Source organism: Cherax quadricarinatus, chromosome 10 (assembly GCF_038502225.1).
Source record: "Cherax quadricarinatus isolate ZL_2023a chromosome 10, ASM3850222v1, whole genome shotgun sequence".
Lineage (NCBI taxonomy): Eukaryota > Metazoa > Arthropoda > Malacostraca > Decapoda > Parastacidae > Cherax > Cherax quadricarinatus.
The window spans coordinates 28663501-28679978 of NC_091301.1; positions in this window are offsets into that span (position 1 = coordinate 28663501).

The window sequence follows — 16478 nt, forward strand, 5'->3', positions numbered from 1 at the left end:
AGTTATAGCACAGTCTTTCCTGTACCGAAGAGGTACTCATTTCAGGGTGAAAAAGCTTACAGGAAGGGAGTTTGCATTTTCCTGTTGTCGTATGGGCATGGCATTTTCTAGGGTGGTCATAGTTGCACGTCCCGTCTGTTTTTCCAGATTTCCCATGTCTGCAGATACCAAGTGCATAGTATGTGCACAGGCTTGGTTTCCGTTTGCCTTGGGTTTCTGTGACTGTATTTCCTGTTGGTGCATGTTTCCCTGTCTTATTCCTATCCTCCCTAACACCAACAATGGAGCTCCCACCAGTTGTTTTTGGCAATATATCCTCACTATTGCTAGTGGAGTCCTCTTGTTTGCTATTTCCTGTGGTATTTCTAGTTTGCAATATTGGTTTTATCTTATCTTTGACTACACTTGTTTCCCCACTACGGCTCCTGTCCCCTATGAGGTCATTTATATGTATTCCTTCCTGCGTATAATTCCCGACTACCTGGACAAAATCTCCAGCTTCACCATTACTGTCTCCCAGGACAGCACCTCCAGCTTCACCATTACTGTCTCCCAGGACAGCACCTCCAGCTTCACCATTACTGTCTCCCAGGACAGCACCTCCAGCTTCACCATTACTATCTCCCAGGACAGCACTATCAGCCCCACATTTACTGACTACCAGGACATCACCTCCAGCCTTAGAGTTTCTGACTACATGGCCAGTATCAAGGGCAGTACCATTCAGCCCAGACTTTTTATGTTCCCATCTGTTGTAGAAAGCTTCCAGGTTGTCTATGAAAGCAGCTTTGATGTTATCCTCTTTTAATACCCTTGTGATTTTAGTCCACAGATTTTCCTCATTTGGGCATACCCAAAAACACTTCCCTGTTTTAATACTGCTTGTAGCTAGTTCTTGGATATCTGCACAAGGGGCGTGACACCAATTTCCACAAAAATGGCAATTTATCCATGTGGAAGCCCGTTTGTTTGATTGTCTGCAGACTATACAGAGCTTCATAATGATTTGAATGGTTGATTTACTGTAATTCTACTAGCAACCTCTTGAATACTCTATTAATAACCTCCTTAAATGAAGCTCTAGCTATTTGTATTTCTATTTCTAACTGTACTTGTATATTGGACAGCTTACCGTGTACGTTCCTGATTTATATTTATTGTTTGTGTTTGATAAGGGCGCCTACAACCCCATCCGTTTACAGTCTCCTTTATTGTCCAACGAATCCGTTTGAAACCAGTCAAGGGTTCGGACCATCAAGGGTTCAGACCAGTCGAGGGTTCAGACCAGTCAAGGGTCCGGACCAGTCGATCTAATCTGATCAGTGGGTCACTTATTTAAAACATACTAGTCGGTGATTTGGGCTAACACATGAAGGATCTACTTGAAAATATCTACCCGAGTAATATGTGATTTGATTGATACAAAAGTATAACTTGCGTGTTGAAGAACCGGTGATTTCTGGCAGCTCCTACAATGACGAACGGTCGAGCCTCAACCCTTGTTTATCAATCGCTGTATCTAGCTTTTCTAGTTTTTTTTCGTCTCCACCACAATAAATGCTATATTATCACTATAATTGACTGGTGGAAAATTTGGAGGAAGGACGCTTTTTCTGTAGTAATAATTGCTTCTCGTTGTGTATATTGCAACCGCTGGTAACTACAGGTTATATGAAATTCACAGTATACATCTGGTATTTCAAGAAAAAAGAAACTAATGAAAGTCACTCCACTCCACTAAGTACCATTATAAAACTGGTTAGTTGCTACTACAGCACTGTATTCTGCTATTCACTGGTATCACTAGATTATATGCGAGTACACTAGCAGGCCAGGAAGATTATTAAAACAGTTGACCACTGTGGTAAGTTTCTGGCGACTTCTGGCACCTGCCTCTATAGGCTTATCACTTCATTTACAAATTCACCTGTTTTCAAATGACACTTTAGCCTTTATCATCTATATACTAGGGAGCCACTGTAGTATACACTATACACTATGTATACACAATGTTATCAGGGAGACTTTCTTTCCTCTGACAAAGAAAAGTTCTATTATTATTATTTTGCACACGGAACACAGGCCTATGATTCCCCTCTGGCAGTAAACTCTGCTAGGTACTGCACACTAATTCTCCTTTTTTGACTCAGTATATAATGTTTTCCGCCCAAGATTGGTTCCAGGCGCTAGAGGGATGTATCGTATAGGATTGATGGCACAAATTAAAGTTCTAGCACGTAAGAGCAACCGTGTAAACACGAGAAAACCCGGAGCACAACGAGGCATGCTGACACCTGTGTCTATATTTATGTTGAAATTCTGGCCAGTATTTTCTTCATATTTTAGGCAGGGGTTTGCGTGTGACACACCAAGTAATCTCCAGACAAATTGGTGAGTAGTATTAATATAAATTCTCCTTCTGATATATAAATGTATATATTCATTAACTCAATTTAATATACAGTCTACATATTTATATTAATGTTTTACCATAATTCCTGGTGATATGTATTTCATTTGAAATTAATGTAGGTCCAGAGTGACTTGTGGAGATATGAGAGTAGTAGGTATCGAAGGGGTACATTTTTTGCGACCTAGGATGTCCTAAAATTCCTACATGTCTCTGTAACCTTGATAATGAATAATTATCTTTGTTACTATTTACTGGTGTATATCTGATGAGGTTCACCCAGGTAATTTTAACTTTTCACACCAGTGTTCCGGGATAGCAACCTCGCATCTATGAGCTACCACAGCGGACAAAAGAAAGGGCAGTCGGAAACCCACCAGAAAGCATACCTCCTTCGGCTGCCACCTCCCAGAACCGACAGACAGCTTCTGGAGATATACCCATTACCCGAAGGGCACCCCACCCACTTCCTGGAAATCCAGGAAGAGAGCATGGCACCTTCAGATAATTCAGATTCCACGGCAAACCACACCACCCCAGAGGGACCTTAAAGAGTGGGATGAACCCTGGCATGCCACCCCCTACCTAGAAACTGTAATGCCAGAGGGGAGGATCCCAGAGGCAACAAATGGGACGGGAAACAAGGGAAGGGAGGTGAGAGGGGAGGAAAGGGAAAAAAAGGGGGGATGGGGAGGATGGGATAGGGAAGGGAGGATTGGGGGGTACTTAGACTCTGTTTAAGGAAGGAGACCAAAGGATTTGATTCCTGAGACCAAGAGCCTCTTTGCAACGTCAAGGAGTCCCCCTTGAAGGGGCCCTATACCATGAGCTGCTACTTTTCTTAACAGCCTTTTGTGAAGTACTCACTCGAAGGTTTTACCGAAATCCAAATTAACATCATCATTATCTTTATGGTTGTCAACTGCCTCAAGTGCTTTAAAAAAATTTTAGTAAGTATGTCTGGCAGGAACAACCTCTTGTAAATCCATACTGAGGCTCATTAATTAAATTATGCTCATTAAAGTGGCTTTTAATAATATCAGCTATAATTTATTCTAATATTTTGCCTGCTAACGGCAGTAATTTGATGGGACATATCCCCCAATTTAAAAGTAGGAATCACATCAGCCATCTTCCACATCTCCAGCTCAACATCAGTTTGGATTAATGCATTAAACAGGCTCGTTAGTAGTTGACCAAGTTCCCACTTGTATTTTTTATGTACCCTTGAAAACAGTTTATTGGGGGCCTAGGGACTTATTTTGTCTAATTGTTTGATAATCATATCCTTCGTGACTATAATTTGCTTTCATCAGGGCCTGAATATTATTATAATCAAAAAGAAGCGCTAAGCCTACAAGGGTTTTACAGCGCAGTAGGGCCTGAATAATTGATTACTGGGGTATCATTTGTCTTCCTGTTCAAAAACTGACAAAACATAACTATTACAAAAAGATCACATTTTCTACTTAATATCAGTAAGCTGTCCAGACCTAGTTTTCAGTAATTACTATCACTTGCCTCTTTCCCCACCCACCACCAAACCCAACAAGTAATAACACCAGGAGGCAGCTCTGATGAAAACTCACACTCACACGAGCTTTTAAATCTCTGCACAAAATTCAATTTAAACCAGCAAATAATAGAGCCTACTAGACTGGAGAATACACTAGACCTCATCTTCACTAACAATGATGATCTGATAAGTAATGTCACCATATCAAAAACAATATACTCAGATCACAACATAATTGAGGTTCAGACATGTATGCGTGGAGCCCCAGACCGACATAATGAGATTAGTCATGAGGGAGCATTCACCAAATTCAACTTCAATAACAAAAACATAAAGTGGGACCAAGTAAACCAAGTCCTAACCGATATAAGTTGAGAAGATATACTAAGCAACACAGACCCCAACTTATGCCTAGAACAGATTAACTTGGTGGCACTCGATGTATGCACAAGGCTTATTCCTCTAAGAAAAAGGAGGAGTAGATGTAAAATAGAAAGAGACAGGCGCTCCCTTTAAAGGCGACGGAAAAGAAAAACAGAGCGGCTAAAAGAGGTCAATATATCTGAAATGCGTAGGGAGACACTGGTCAGAGAAATAGCAAGCATCGAACTTAAGCTAAAGGAATCCTTTAGGAGTCAGGAATCGCGGGAAGAACTAAAAGCCATAAATGAAACCGAAAGAAACCCAAAGTATTTCTTCTATGCCAAATCAAAGTCGAGAACAACGTCCAGTATTGGGCCCCTACTTAAACAAGATGGGTCCTACACAGATGACAGCAAGGAAATGAGTGAGCTACTCAAGTCCCAATATGACTCAGTTTTTAGCAAGCCGCTAACCAGACTGAGAGTCGAAGATCAAAATTAATTTTTTATGAGAGAGCCACAAAATTTGGTTAACACAAACCTATCCGATGTTATCCTGACGCCAAATGACTTCAAACAGGCGATAAATGACATGCCCATGCACTCTGCCCCAGGGCCAGACTCATGGAACTCCGTGTTCATCAAGAACTGCAAGAAGCCCCTATCACGAGCCTTTTCCATCCTATGGAGAGGGAGCATGGACACGGGGGTCGTCCCACAGTTACTAAAAACAACAGACATAGCCCCACTCCACAAAGGGGGCAGTAAAGCAACAGCAAAGAACTACAGACCGATAGCACTAACATCCCATATCATAAAAATCTCTGAAAGGGTCCTAAGAAGCAAGATCACCACCCATCTAGAAACCCATCAGTTACACAACCCAGGGCAACATGGGTTTAGAACAGGTCGCTCCTGTCTGTCTCAACTATTGGATCACTAAGACAAGGTCCTAGATGCACTAGAAGACAAAAAGAATGCAGATGTAATATATACAGACTTTGCAAAAGCCTTCGACAAGTGTGATCATGGCGTAATAGCGCACAAAATGCGTGCTAAAGGAATAACAGGAAAAGTCGGTTGATGGATCTATAATTTCCTCACTAACAGAACACAGAGAGTAGTCGTCAACAGAGTAAAGTCTGAGGCAGCTACGGTGAAAAGCTCTGTTCCACAAGGCAGAGTACTCGCTCCCATCTTGTTCCTCATCCTCATATCCGACATAGACAAGGATGTCAGCCACAGCACCGTGTCTTCCTTTGCAGATGACACCCGAATCTGCATGACAGTGTCTTCCATTGCAGACACTGCAAGGCTCCAGGCGGACATCAACCAAATCTTTCAGTGGGCTGCAGAAAACAATATGAAGTTCAACGATGAGAAATTTCAATTACTCAGATATGGTCGAACACGAGGATATTAAATCTTCATCAGAGTACAAAACAAATTCTGGCCACAAAATAGAGCGAAACACCAACGTCAAAGACCTGGGAGTGATCATGTCGGAGGATCTCACCTTCAAGGACCATAACATCGTATCAATCGCATCTGCTAGAAAAATGACAGGATAGATAATGAGAACCTTCAAAACTAGGGAGGCCAAGCCCATGATGACACTCTTCAGGTCACTTGTTCTATCTAGGCTGGAATATTGCTGCACACTAACAGCACCTTTCAAGGCAGGTGAAATTGCTGACCTAGAAAATGTACAGAGAACCTTCACAGCACGCATAACGGAGATAAAACACCTCAATTACCGGGAGCACTTGAGGTTCCTAAACCTGTATTCCCTGGAATGCAGGCGGGAGAGATACATGATTATATACACCTGGAAAATCCTAGAGGGACTGGTACCGAACTTGCACACGAAAATCACTCACTACGAAAGCAAAAGACTTGGCAGACGATGCAACATCCCCCCAATGAAAAGCAGGGGTGTCACTAGCACGTTAAGAGACCATACAATAAGTGTCAGGGGCCCGAGACTGTTCAACTGCCTCCCAGCATACATAAGGGGGATTACCAACAGACCCCTGGAAGTCTTCAAGCTGGCACTGGACAAGCACCTAAAGTTGGTTCCTGACCAGCCGGGCTGTGGCTCGTACGTTGGTTTGCGTGCAGCCAGCAGCAACAGCCTGGTTGATCAGGCTCTGATCCACCAGGAGGCCTGGCCACAGACCGGGCAGCGGGGGCGTTGACCCCCGGAACTCTCTCCAGGTAAACTCCAGGTAATAGAAACACTAAACCTACAAGGGTCATACAGCACAGTGGGGCAGGGGATAGTGCAGAATTATAATGTAGCAAAGGTGGAGTGGACAACAGAGGAAGAGTTAGAAAGGGCTGTGAGGAGTGCTAGAGGAAGAATCCTCAAAATTTGTGTAGTAAATTAGTTGATGCAAAAAGTCAGCGAAGGAGTCTGAGTCAAAGGCAAGTCTATCAGCAAGGAGGGAAGATAAAGTAAGAGCGTTAAAGCGGTGACGACGTTGGGGGTAAATTCTGCATGCCCACTGATAGATTGAACAGTCCAACAGAATATGGTGAACCGAAACTAAAACCTGACAAGTCTCACAGAGTGGGACAGCGCGCCTCTCCAGGAGATACCCGTGAGTAAGACGAGTGTGTCCGACGAAGACAGGAGAGCACAGCTTCCTAACCTCTGCATCACAAGGGTCATGCAGCACTGACCAGAAATTAAAACAAATTACCACAGGTATGAGAGGATACTCCAGTATCCACAATAAGCTAAATGTTAGCCACAAAACCAAAGGGGGTTCCCACTCTGATGCTCACTTGGAACTACACAAATACGTCACCTACCACACACGAGAAAGCAATACTAGACCAGCTGATTGTCTAATGTTGGGCCAGAATGAAACCCTCCATGTAACCTATCCAATTACCATGGAAGTGTGTTGCTACCAGTTCCACCAGCCTGCTCAACTTCCAGGCAATAGGAAACAAAGAATTTGTGGGCTCCTTTGCATAGCAAATGCATGGAACAGTGTTTAGTTTGACCTCTACATGCCATGGCCATCGTGAGGGAGTCGAGGCCTACCCAGTATAATGATTGCAGTAATTTTTCCCCCAGCCATAAGGAGGGGACAACTGCACCAGACTGGGCATTCTGCCATTAACGTGCAACATTTGGCCAGATGGCCAAAGCACCAGTATTGTCTGCATTACTGAGGTGTTGGTTGTCGTTCCCATCCCTGCAAGTGCTGCCCTGCTGTATAAGCCAAGAATGAAAGATCTCAACAATTGAAGGTTAATTTATCAACATTGTTTGGATGTCTCTGATCTCAGGCTTGGCAAATAGTTTTTGATGACAAGGAGATTTTCAAGTTCAAATTGTTTATGAATGTCAGAGCCACATTGTGTAAATTCTTGCTGAATTATAGTGTATGGAATGAGGACAGTCCCACATCTAGTACTGAGGAAAGAATATCTGTGTACTGAAACTGGGACATTGTCAGCAGGGTGGGTATAGGACAGGTTGTCAGCCCACTCTGCATTGTGGACAGATAATACACATCCCACTCTTGAGGGCATGAAATATAGTTTCAGCCAGTAAGTCTCATGAATGGTTTTACATTATCATGGTCTGTAGATGTACTTTGCTGGAATGATTTTTTTCCAAAATTATCTTCAAAACATATTTTGTAGGGGGAAGAGATTTCTAAATAGCGTGTTTCTTAGGATATTGAATGAGAATTTACATCACTCATAGGATCAGGATCATCTAGTATGTGCTGAAGTTATTTGCATGATAGATGCAAGCCTTTCTGCCCTGTGACATGCAATCCAAAATTTGATGCTGTGCCATGAGAGAAGCCAAGATCAAGATCAGAGTGGAGTGTAGGTCAGAGGTATCAAAGGGGTTAGGGTGAACGCCGATACAAGGGCCAGGCAACAAAGGATTGCCTGAAAGTGATACCAGCTTCCAAGGTGTGCAGGGGTCATCAATAATGTGTATGGGAAAACAGTTATTCACATAAAGTTAGTAATTACCTTCAGCTCCCTATTTCCCCACCTACAATGAAGCCAACAAAGGGAGGCTTAACCGTTGATTAAAACAAACGACCCTAGGGCTAATAGAAGGGTATACACCAGTGACCAATTGGCAGCCACAGGACCAATGTGGTGCCCACTCACTGATGCTCACTTGGCCCTAGCTGAACACATTATCCACCTAGATAGAGGAAATTGGTGCTAGATCAGACTAATTCATCTGGGGCCCACAGAGAACCTCTTGACTGACCTCTATCTTAGCTAAGAAGCATGTTGCCCATCTGCAGGCCACAGCTCCACCAGCTTGCTCAACTTCCAGGTTAAGATAATACAAACCATGGTACGTATGAGGTTAGAACCCATGGCAAGTGAGTCGTAAAACTCCAGGCCACCCGAACTGTATTATTACGATTTCAAGAGTTAAGATAACACAAGGAATTAACAGGCCACCATGTCCTGCAAATACATGAGGCAGTGTTCAGCTTGGTCTCTACATGCCACATTCATATTCCAGGGAAGACGAAGCACACCCAATACAGCCATGAGAGTGAAAACCACAATTTCCCTCAATGAACATAAAGGACCTACCATCACAAAAAAATTATCCATATATGGTCAATAAACAATAATTTATAGATTATTATTATTATTATTAATATAAAAAAAGAAGCGCTAAACCACAAGGGTTATACAGCGCTGCAGGGCAGGGAAGGATGTGAGGGTATCAGGTAGCAAGAGGGAGAGGGATGATTAGTAGGTTATGGAGGACAGCAGTGCAGTGGATAGTGCAGGGGTAGAGGGTAGCAAGAGATTGAGGTAGAAAGGACTGAGGGGAGTGCTAAAGGTTTCATCATCAGAGTTTGTGGAGTAAATCAGTTGCTGTCAAAAAGTCAGTGACAGTGTCCGGATTAAAGGAGGGTCCATCAGCAAGAAGGGAAGGTAATGAAAGAGCAGCAGAGCAGAGACGATGCTAGCGGTAAATTCTGCATGCTTGTTGATAGAGTGGGCAGTCCAACAGAATGTGGCTAACAAACACTGGAACCTGACAATTCTCACAGAGAGAAACAGGGCGTCTCTCCATGAGATACCCATGAGTAAGACGAGTGTGGCTGATGTGAAGACAGGAGAGGGTAGTCGCCCAACCTCAACATTGATGACAAGAAGACGGCCAGTAACCTATACTCGGTTTAACAGAATGAAGTTTGTTATAGAGCAGATTAGACCAACGTTGTTCCTAATGGGTGCAAAGGTGGGTAGCAATTACAGTAAAATAGTCCGTGAATGGAACACCTCTTATGTGAAACTGGGAGATCATGTACTGCTGACTGCACAGCAGTGTCTGCCTGTTCATTGCCCTGTACGTCAACATGACCAGGGACCCAACAAAAAACAATATCTCTGTGCTTGGTAGAGATACGGCATAACCAAAGTTGGATACAGAGAACTAGGGGGTGAGGTGTATCAAATTTTTGTATAGCCTGTAAAGTACTGAGTCTGAAACAACCACAAATGGTGACACAGGCATAGATGCAATACGGATAAGTGCTGCAAGAATGCCATACAATTCAGCAGTAAAAATGCTAGCCGAGGATAGCAAATGCCCTCGCACTACACTGTCCGGAAACACTGCTGCGAATCTGACACTGTCAAACGACTTAGAACCATCTGTGTACACTGCGATGGCATGAGAATGAGAGCAGAAGTGGTCAAGAAAAAGAGAGCAGGAAGCTACCGTAGGCAGTTGGGCTTTCGCGCATGGTAGTGAGAAAGAACAGACACGAACAGCTGGAACTTCCCAAGGGGGTAGGGAAAAGTGAGATGCTACGTGAACATAGAAAGGCAGTAACTGAAAGGAACAAAAGAGAGAATGTAGGTGAAGAGAAAAGAGACGGAGTAAACAGGGGCGACAAACAAATAAAGGATGTCTACTAACATCAGTGACTATTCTATATATGGAAGGATTGTGGAGATCATGAGAGCGAACATAATAGCGAAGGCAATGAGCACCACGGCGATCGGACAAGGATGGAATATTCGCTTCTGCAAAGAGACTCTTAACAGGTGAAGAGCGAAAAGCACCAAGGCATAAATGTAATCCCTGGTGATGGATGGGATTAAGATTCGAGAGAGTAGCAGGAGAGGCCGCCAAATAGATCTGGTCGCCATAATCGATCATGTCGGAGGATCTCACCTTCAAGGACCATAACACTGTATCAATCGCATCTGCTAGAAAAATGACAGGATGGATAATGAGAACCTTCAAAACTAGGGAGGCCAAGCCCATGATGACACTCTTCAGGTCACTTGTTATCTAGGCTGGAATATTGCTGCACACTAACAGCATCTTTCAAGGCAGGTGAAATTGCTGACCTAGAAAATGTACAGAGAACCTTCACGGCGCGCATAACGGAGATAAAACACCTAAATTACTGGGAGTGCTTCAGGTTCCTGAACCTGTATTCCCTGGAATGCAGGCGGGAGAGATACATGATTATATACACCTGGAAAATCCTAGAGGGACTAGTACCGAACTTGCACACGAAAATCACTCACTACGAAAGCAAAAGACTTGGCAGACGATGCAACATCCCCCCAATGAAAAGCAGGGGTGTCACTAGCACGTTAAGAGACAATACAATAATTGTCAGGGGCCCGAGACTGTTCAACTGCCTCCCAGCATACATAAGGGGGATTACCAACAGACCCCTGGCAGTCTTCAAGCTGGCACTGGACAAGCACCTAAAGTCGGTCCCTGACCAGCCGGGCTGTGGCTTGTACGTTGGTTTGTGATGTAGTCCAGCTGGGCTTGTGAGGTCTCTGGGGAGACCTAATTTAACCAATTATATGGTCACACCTTGCCTTGGCAAACGTCTGTAGCCACGCCCACATCTGAGGTCTTTTGTTCTTGACGCCTCAGACCTAGGCGTCAGGTCGTACACGTGGTTGTGGAGGGTGCTTGGATCACCATAAAAGCCCAAGGAAGAGCATGATCGAGAGATTCGAGCGGAGCTGCTGCTGGGATGCAGAGCTCCTGAGCAGAGATTCGAGCGGAGCTGCTGCTGGGATGCAGAGCTCCTGAGCAGAGATTCGAGCAGAGCTCTGGCCTGTGAGCAGAGCCAAGCTGGAGAGTCTTGGGAGGAGAGACTGTTGGAGGCAGTGGGCAGAGTACTGGCTTGGCGCAGTACTCGTGCTGTGTAGGTCTTGGGACCTGTGGCTTAGTTCCTGTAGTGAACTGTCCTCTGTGCTATATTGTAAGTTACATTCATTTTGGTCAAGTTGATTGTGTTCCCTGTCTCACTGCTTATGTGTACCACCCCATTTATCTAAACCACAATAATGTTCTGTTCCCAAATATATTATGGTACAAAGACGTAATAATAAACTGTGTTTGAGTAGAATAGGAATATTCACTGTCCCCGTCATTCATTCTTATTTCCATTTATTTATGTTTAGTTAAAGTAGTGAGAGGGTGAGTAGTGTAGTGTGGCAGGTAGAGTAATGAGAGGTGAAGGTGTAGTCACCAGTGACCTCACATTACCTACCTACCTCCGCATACCTCACTCCTACCACCTCGCCTGTCCCCTACCTACTGACCCCTCCGCTTACCCCTATATTCATTCATCAGTACCCCCCTACATGACATGGTGGCAGCGGTGGGATCAGTAGGTAGGGGACAGGCGAGGTGGTAGGAGTGAGGTATGCGGAGGTAGGTAGGTAATGTGAGGTCACTGGTGACTACACCTTCACCTCTCATTACTCTACCCGCCACACTACACTACTCACCCTCTCACTACTTTAACTAAACATAAATAAATGGAAATAAGAATGAATGACGGGGACAGTGAATATTCCTATTCTACTCAAACACAGTTTATTATTACGTCTTTGTACCATAATATATTTGGGAACAGAACATTATTGTGGTTTAGATAAATGGGGTGGTACACATAAGCAGTGAGACAGGGAACACAATCAACTTGACCAAAATGAATGTAACTTACAATATAGCACAGAGGACAGTTCACTACAGGAACTAAGCCACAGGTCCCAAGACCTACACAGCACAAGTACTGCGCCAAGCCAGTACTCTGCCCACTGCCTCCAACAGTCTCTCCTCCCAAGACTCTCCAGCTCGGCTCTGCTCACAGGCCAGAGCTCTGCTCGAATCTCTGCTCAGGAGCTCTGCATCCCAGCAGCAGCTCCGCTCGAATCTCTGCTCAGGAGCTCTGCATCCCAGCAGCAGCTCCGCTCGAATCTCTCGATCATGCTCTTCCTTGGGCTTTTATGGTGATCCAAGCACCCTCCACAACCACGTGTACGACCTGACGCCTAGGTCTGAGGCGTCAAGAACAAAAGACCTCAGACGTGGGCGTGGCTACAGACGTTTGCCAAGGCAAGGTGTGACCATATAATTGGTTAAATTAGGTCTCCCCAGAGACCTCACAAGCCCAGCTGGACTACATCACAGGTTTGCGTGCAGCCAGCAGTAACAGCCTGGTTGATCAGGCTCTGATCCACCAGGAGGCCTGGTCTGGGGGCGTTGACCCCCAGAACTCTATCCAGGTAAACTCCAGGTTCGATAAAATTAGGGCTGAATGTAGGTGAAGGAGAGTTCTACGATCAGGTCTCCCATGAAAGATGAGCAAGGGTTTTAAGAATGTTCAGCCGGCTACGACAACTTGCCTTCAGAGAGGTAATTTGAGGCTTCCAAGATAACCTACAGTCAAACAAAAGGCCTAGAAACCCGGACGTATCACGTTCTGGGAAACGTGAGCCATAGAGGTACAATGGATGATCACAGATGACAGAACGTCTAGTGAAAGTAATTTGGTGAGTTTTGGTACCGGAAAATTTAAACCCATGCGTGGTGGGCCAACTGGAAATATGCTTGACCACATACTGGAGAGAAACTGCAGTGTGGTGACAGCACCTGCACAAGCTATAGCGAAGTCATCAACATAGAGTGATAACCAAATATTGAATGGAGGGAGGCCAAATCATTTACAGCAAGGAGAAAAAGTGTTGTGGTCAGAACACATCCCTGGGGAACACCTTCAGCTTGGACAAAGTCCGGGGAGAGCATATTATTAACCCAAACACAGAAATGTCTGTCAGTTAAGAAGTTATTAAGGATGGTAGATTGCCTCGGAGGCCTAAGGAGTGGGCTTGGGTCAAAATATTATACCTCTATGCTGTGTCATATGCCTTCTCAAGGTCAAAAAATATGGCAATAACTGAGTGGCTATTTGCAAAGGCATTACGAACATACGTATCCAAGCGTAGTAAGGGGTCAATGGTAGAACGGCCCTTATGAAAGCCATATTGACTAGTGGAGAGACCGTCATGTGTTTCTAAATACCACATTAAACGTTGATTTACCAGATGTTCCATCGCCTTGCAAACTGCACTGGTAAGAGCAATGGGACAATAGTGGGAGGCATTATGTCCCGTAGCACCCAGTTTGCGGAAAGGGAGAAAAATGGCAGATTTCCACAGCTGGGGAAGAACTCCTTGTGACCAAATAAGATTAAAAAGTCGTAAGAGGACTGCAAGGGTTGACTGATGTAAATGTTGTAACATCCGAATATGAATGCCGTCAGGCCCAGCTGCCGATGATCGGCAAGCTGAGTGTTGCCTCCAGTCCCAAAAATGTAAGACACATTATAAGATTATTCTTTGAGAGAAGAAAAGTCTAAGGGTGCTAACTCTCTGGTAGACTTTGAGGAAAGAAACGAGGGGCACAGATGGAGCCCCTGTGAAATACGGACCAGATGATTACCAATTTCAATGGCAACATCAAGAGGGTTTGCTATATCAACACCGGCAACCCGCAGAACAGGAGCTGGGTCGGGAGAGTATTTACCACTCAGTTTCTATATTTTTTTCCAGACTGCACTCATAGAGAAAGCAGAGGTGATGGTGGAAACATAATCTTGCCAGCAAGTGTGTTTAGCATCACAGATGACACGGCGAGTGACCGTTCACTTCTGCTTAAAAACAAGAAGTCTCTCTGTGATTCTATTGTACTAGTACCTGCCCCATGCAGCGTATTTCAAATGTACTGCCTGAGCACAAGCAGAAGACCACCCAAGCACGCACTTCTGAGAATGCCTGCCCGAGGTTTGGGGTATAGAATAAGAAGCTGCAGTTAAAACTGAGGTCGAGAAGAGGTGTAAAAGCTCATCAATGGAGGATGAAGAAGGAACCTCACTAAAAGCAGTTAGTTGCGAGTAAAGGTCCCAATTTGCTCGATCAAATTGCCAGCGTGGGCTACGAAAAGGTGGTGAAAATGAAGAAGTAAGAATGATTGGAAAATGATCGCTGTCATGTAAGTCCGGGAGAACAGACCACACGAAGTCTAGAGCAGTGGAGGAAGAGCAGACCGAGAGATTGATGCAAGAGTATGAGTACAAGGATCAAAATGGGTGGGAATACCCGTATTTAAAACACGGAGGGGGTGAGAAGCGAGAAAAGCCTCTAACGAATGCCATGGGAGTCACAGTGAGACCTCCCAAAGGAAATGGTAGGCATTAAAATCGCCAAGTAACAGAAGTGGTGGTGGTAAGGACGAAACAAGAAAGGCAACATCTGGGATAGATAATGCCCGAGAAGGAGAGAGATACAAAGAACAGATTGTATACCACTTACTCAAGTGGATATGGGCTGCAGTGTAATGCAGTGAAGTATGAACAAATAGCTGACAGTACGGAATATCAGTGCGTATAAGAAGGGCACTTTCATTAAAGGTTCCATCAAAAAAAGGATCTGAAGAATACAATAAATCATAGCCTGAGATGGGATGGGATGGATAACAGTGGAGTGTAATTTTGGTTCCTGTAAGCAAACACCAACAGGGGAAAACCAGGAGAGCAACATCTGAAGCTCACCCCGATTACCCAACGCCGCGGATATTCCACTGTAAATAGGCCATAATTGGTAACGAGAAAGATACAAGAAATCTGCAGGTAAAGGTATCTACGGACTAGAGGGGTTAGAAAACTCCACATGTGACTCCAGTGGAAAACATTCAAGCAGTGAAGGAATGGGACACTGCGAAGATAGGAGTTGTACAGATGGAGGAGAGGGAAGAGGAGGAACAGGTGGTGGATCAGTGTCCATTAATGGTCTAGTCTCTTCAACATTATCTGAGATAGCTTTGAGTGTTTCGAAAAACAAAGACATTGTATGGGAGACAATATTGGAGATGGAAGGAGGAGGGTGAGTAAAGACTGAAACAGCAATGGACTGTACCAAAGTGGGGGGGACGAAAGGGCAGACGGAACTGGAGAAGTGTGGGAGGGGACAGAAGAGGAAGAAACCTGGGAGAGGGCAGAAGAGGAAGAAACTTGGGAGTGGACAGGGGAGGGAGGTATAGTACTAGGAGGAGGGTGAACCTCCACACTTGTAACAGAGCCAGTGAGAGGTGAATTATTATTATTATAATCAAAAAGAAGTGCTAAGCCACAAGGACTATACAGCGTGAGAGGTGAAGAACCAGGTACAGAGACTGGAAAGGTAAAATGTGGAAGTAGAAGAAGAGAAGGAGGGGTTAATGGAGCTTTAAGCAATGGGGATTTTTTGGACTACTGAGAAGTAGAGGTCTTGTCGATACCAGAACTTGTGAGGGAGAACATGAAGAAGTGAAAACAGATTGAGGTGTTGAGGTAGAGACTTCTGAGTCCAAGACAGCAAAAGAATTCGAGACAGGAGTGACTATGGAAGGGGCAACCAAGAGGAGGCTGCAGAAGATGGGACCCCAGAGGTAGGGGACATTTAGAAACACGAGAATAATAAATACAGGGTAGTCTCCCTTGGAGGTGTAGATGAGAAACTGCCATAGCACAGGGAAAACCTTCTGCCTCTTTGAGGCAATGGATTTCTCACTCATTTAAGTAAACTTGGCAATGGCAAGAGGGAGGTAGACTACAAGACGTATTAGAATGGTCATCGGCACCACAGACTGGGCATTCAGCTATAGACCTGCAATATTTTGCTGGATGACCAAAATGCCAGCAATTTCTACACTGTTGCGGTGTAAGGATCACCTTTTGAACTAGTAAATGATGTCCTGCTGTATAAACAGAGGATGGGAGTTCACGGCAGTTGAAAGTCAATTGAGCTACATTGCAAGGGTATCGTCTCTGCCCATGGGCAGGAAGGACATTAGTGTGTACTTTGAGAA